The sequence below is a fragment of the Elephantulus edwardii genome, unplaced genomic scaffold, assembly GCF_000299155.1.
Source record: "Elephantulus edwardii isolate Elephantulus edwardi_28Jun2011 unplaced genomic scaffold, EleEdw1.0 scaffold00016, whole genome shotgun sequence".
Taxonomy (NCBI): domain Eukaryota; kingdom Metazoa; phylum Chordata; class Mammalia; order Macroscelidea; family Macroscelididae; genus Elephantulus; species Elephantulus edwardii.
In genome coordinates, this window is record NW_006399766.1 from 21,408,681 (window position 1) to 21,414,199 (window position 5,519).

Below are 5,519 nucleotides of genomic sequence, written 5' to 3' on the forward strand. Positions count from 1 at the left end.
AGTTCCATTTTCACAGTCTTCAGCTTCTCCTGCCCCAATTGAAGTCTGAAGCAGATTCTTCACTCCGTGTTTGAAAGGCAGTCAGTGAGGGGGAAAGGGGAACAGGGAGGAAAATGTGCAACAATGAACGATTGGAAACCCAAGTTCTTTGAGACTTTAATGGAAGTTTATAATTAAAAAAGAAAAAAAGAAAAGATAGTCAGCATTCCAAATAGTAGAGAGCCAGGCAGGACTGAAGGAACACAATGGAGAACATACTTGTCTTACTCTGAATGGATGAGTTGCAGATTTATCAAGAGTTTTCCTTTTTAGCGTGTTTCAAGTGTTCCTTTTAATAGCGATGTTAATTAGCTCAGAATCTAAGCTTCTGGACGACACTAGGCACACATTTATTGCCGTCTATCTGGCTTTAACAAAACCCTCCAAAAATATTTGGGAAGTTTCCATCTTAATTGTGATTGAAAACAAGATAGCGTAGCATTGGAATACAAATTTCCTTGCAAATTAAAAAAAAATTAATAAAAACCCACCCCTGCAGTAAGATAGATGGGATCAAAAAATAGAAGGGGAAAAATTAAAATACTGTTCCTTTTGGAATGTCCTTATTGCTCTAAGTCTGTTATTCTGTAACATTAAAAGATATATAGGAATTTGAATGAATATAGGAGAAATAAAATTTTAATAAGAACCTTCACAGTGGCTCATTTATTCCCCAAACATGAACTGAACATTTGCTTTGTGGAAGGTGTAGTGTTGTGGGGATTGGTAAAAAGATCCCAAGATAAGCAATCTATGCCCTTCCTACACACCTATAGAATGACAGAGTCAAAATAACAAGACGGTAGGACATCATCTACGACCTAAAGACCAAATCAAATGAAGGATAACAAGGAACCCTCCAGATGGGAGCAACCTAGTGTAAATGTCCAAGCCAGACAGTTTGGGGAACTAGTAAACTACAATTCCTTCTGTGGGAGGGAATTTACATAAAATTGACAGGATCGTGGGAAGCAAAGGTCAGACTCTTGGCTAGTGTGTTTCAGAGTTGAGAGAAAAGCCTAAAATGGAGAACTGATAAAGCAGAGAGAAAACTTCATCTGGAACAGGAGTGGACAGTATCCCCTTGTTCCAGTGCACCTGAATACAGCATATGTCATGGTTACTTTATATATCTCAACTGCCAATATAAATTAACTAAAAATGGGGTTGCTTTCACAGTTAAAAAGGCCATTTCTAGATCCATCTTGAAATATTGTTGAGTGAAAGGATAATATCCATTTGCCTACAAGAAAGACCTGTTAAGACCACTGTCATTCTAATTTATATGCCTACAACCAAAGCCAAAGAGGAGGAAATAGATGATTCCTATAAACTGTTGCAGTCAGAAATTTATCAAATATTTAACCAAGATAACATTAATAATAATGGGTGACTAGAATGCAAAAGTTGGGAATCAGGAAGAAGGACCAGTAGTCAGAAAATAACGGATTTGGTTAAAGAAATGAGGCTGGGATTAGAATTATAGAATTCTGTATGATCAATGGTTTATTCTTAGCAAATACCTTTTATAAGATACATAAACAGGTTATACACATGGATTTCACCTGATGGGATGCACAGGGATCAGATTGACTACATCTGTGGAGGGAAACATTGGAGAAGTTCAATATCAGCAGGGAAAACTAGTCCAGGTGCTGATGGTGGAGCAGACCATCGACTGTTCAAATGCAAGTTCAAATTAAAACTAAAGAAGGTTAAATCATATCCATAGGAATAAAAATTTGACCTTCAGTCTATCTCCCATGAATTTAAAAACCAACTCAGGAATAGGTTTGAGGCCTTTAACACTAATGAACAAAGAACAGATAAGCTGTGGGAAGATATAAAAAATCTTATTCATAAAGAATGCAAAAAGTCATTAAAAAGAAGGAAAAAGAAGGCCAAAATGGATATCAGAAGAGACTCTGAATATTGTGCTGGAGTGCTGAGAATCAAAAGCAACGGGAAGAAATCAATAAGTTAAGGAGCTGAATAGATTTCAAAGGGCTGCTCTGGAAGACAAGGCAAAATATTACAATAAAATGTGCAAGGAGCTGGAGTTGGAAAATCAAAAGGGCCAAACTGAAGAATAAATTTAAGCCATGAGTTGCAATGCTTAAGGATGCTATGGACAGAATATTTAATGATTCACAAAGCATTAAAAGAAGGTACAGAGTCATTGTACCAAAAAGAATTGGCTGACACAGAAGATTTTCAACAAACATATGATCAAGAGGCAATGCTGATGAAGGAAGAAGTGCGTGCTGTTGTGAGGGACTTAGCAAAAATAATACCAACTGACATATTTCAGCAGATGCTGCCCTGAATGTGCTCACCAAGTTGTGCCAAGAAATCTGGAGGAAAACTACTTGGCTAACTGACTGGAAGAAATCCGTATTTATTCCCATTCCAAAAAGAGGTGACCAGACAGTGTGGAAATTATTGAACAACATCACTAATATCACATACTAGCAAAATCCTGCTGATAATTCTCTAGAAAAGACTTGAACCGTATATTGACAGAGAACTACCAGAAATAACTAGGTGTAGAAGTGGTTGTGGCACTAGGGATATTATTGCCAATATCAGATGGATTGTGGCAGAGAGTTCCAGAAGAATGTCTATCTGTGTTTCATTGACTGTGCAAAGGCATTTGACTGTGTGGATCACAGTAAATTGTGGCTAACCTTGAGGAAAATGGGAATCTTAGAAAATGTGTTTGTGCTTATACAAAACCTATACTTGGCCCAAGATGCAGTCCTCAGAACAGAGCAAGGAAACACTGCATGGTTCAAAATCAGGAAGGAGTGCATCAGGAATGCATCCTGTCCTTGTACCTTTTCAATCTGTATGCAGAACAGATTATTTGGAAGGCAGGGCTTTATGAGTGTGGCATCAAAATTAGAAGAAGCCTCATTAACAACCTATGATATGCAGATAAAACAACCTTGCTTGCTGAAATGGAAGACCTGAAACACTTGCTGCAAAAGGTCAAGGACTATAGTCTTCAATATGTATGGAAACTCAGCATCAAGAGAACAAAGATTCTCACCACTGAGCCAATCGGCAGCACAATGATAGGTTGTTAGCAGTTACAGCTTGCCTGGATCGTCTATCAACACTCTTCCTACCAACAGTCAGGAAATCAAACGACGAATTGCATTGGGAAAATCTGCTGTCATGGACCTCTCCAGAGTGCTGAAGAGCAACGATGTTAGTCTATATACAAAGGGGTGCCTAATCCAGACCATGGTCTTCTCAAACTGCTTGTTATGCTGCGGAGAGTTGGATAATGACAAAGGATGACAGAGGAAGAATAGATTCCTTCTAGCTGTGGTGCTAGAGAAGAGTCTTGAACATACCATGGACTACCAAGAAAACAAATCGGTCTGTCTTGGAGAGGGTGAAACCAAGTCTCTCCTTGGAGGCTAGGATTTCGAAGCTCTACCACACTTACTTTGGGCCTGTGGCCAGCAGAGGTTGGTCCTTGGAGAAGAGGGGACAGACGGTGTGAGGGAGGAAGACCCTGGATAGCATGGGTTGATACAGTAACTGGGGGCAATGGGGGTTACTGTGTCAGAATTAATGAGATTGGCTAAGGACAGGGAAGGGTTCAGAGATGCTGTACATAGGGTCACTATGCTTCACAGGCAACTCAGCGGCACATAAAAATAACATACTATGACATGTTTGGAAACAGGAGCGGCATATACTTCCTAAACAACATGCCTCCAGAAACTATGAACTTTGATAAAGGTCGATAGTTGTAGGGTCACTATGAGTCGTGCTCAACTCAAAGGCTATTAACAAAAACAAGTCCTTTCATTGATGCTTGTCTTTCACTGGCCTGGCACTCTTTTCCCTGGCCGTGGACAGCTGGAACCCACTCTGTTTAAAAGGACATTTTAACTAAGGTATTTCATAGTAGGATTTTTGGTCTGAGTAGCATGGATGCATACGGTGTTTGAGATGGAAAAGCAATAGGGAGTGAGGAGAAAGTGTTGACCCTTGACTGAAAATCTAGATTTGCATTAGATACAGCTGATAAAGACGGTCTCACACTCAAATAAGCTATCATCTAAGGGAAAAAATCAACCGAGCTCTTCGTAAAGCAACATTTTTGCTGATTTGGTGTGCCTTGTCTTAGGGTGCTGGCATATTTTCTGAGATGTTCTGGTTAACTACCAGAAAAATTCCCAGAGGAATTGATGGTGATCTGTGGTCAAAAATAGTACTTGAGACAACTTCTTTTCATTCAGGATCCAGCCTGTGTCAGGCATTGTGCCAGGGAGTTTATATAAACATCACTTCATTACTCCTTCAGGAGGGGGCTTGTCAAGCCCATTTCCTAGATGAAGAACCTAAAAGCTCATATCTGCTCAATATGACTATTATGTGACAAGGGAGCTCTCTCTGGTGGCTTAGTGTTAAGAAATTATGCTGCCAACATAAAAGCACATGGTTTGAGTCCACCAGCTGCTCCACAAGAGGGGCGATCTCCTCTTGTGCAATTTACTGCCTCTGAAAACCACCTGGATGGTCAGCTATAAGTTGGTGCCAACTTGATAGCACACAACAACAGCATTTACCTCCAGTATCTTCCCCATTATGCCCTTGTCCCCTACTGGGCAACCTGGCCTTGTCTCCAATTCTTAAGGCTTTGCTCCACTCCCAAAGAATTCAGAATTTCTCTTCTCTCCTGGAATCTCCCTACTCTGTGTAAAAATCCCCTGGAAGCTGCTCCCTCACCCTGATACCTCTGTGATGGCAGCAGCTCCTTTAAAACAAAAGTTCTTTTTGGATAGTAATACTTAGACACATGATCATGCCGACTGGGCATCTTTGACACATTCTCATTGTTTGCCAAATTGGCTAGTTAAGTGGATGCGACCTGGCCTGTTATCTACCAGTTCTTGGGACATAATCCCAAAGTTCTGGAAACCTTGACTGTTTTATTGGAAACTGGCTATTGAAAACACACAGAAATGCTTGTTTTCTAACCTAGGTGTCCAAAACCCAAACACTCACTCCCTCAATAAGAAGGCTCTCCTCACAGTTGTGAAAAAGGTTAATATGCTGGGCCGCCAACCCCAAAGTTGGAGGTTTGATTCTATCCAGAGGTACCTGGAAAGAAAGGCCTGACAATCTGCTTTCAGATTGTCAATCACTGAAAAACCCTATGGTGCAGAGTTCTGTTCTGGCACACATGAGGTTGCCATGAGTCAGCCCTGACTTGACAACAACTGGTACTGTCATTCTCATGAATGGTAAATGAAGAACACTTATAGGAAACACAGCATCAACAAGCATCTAAGGTGGTTGAATTTCTTAAGGCCCTGGAAGTCTTCTAGAAGGTAAACAATGCCCCCTTGGTAGACCTGCTAGCTCTGGTTTAAAAAAAAAAAAAATTCAACACTTTTTCCACTACCATTGGTCCCTGTATCTGTTACACACACACACACACACACACACACACACAC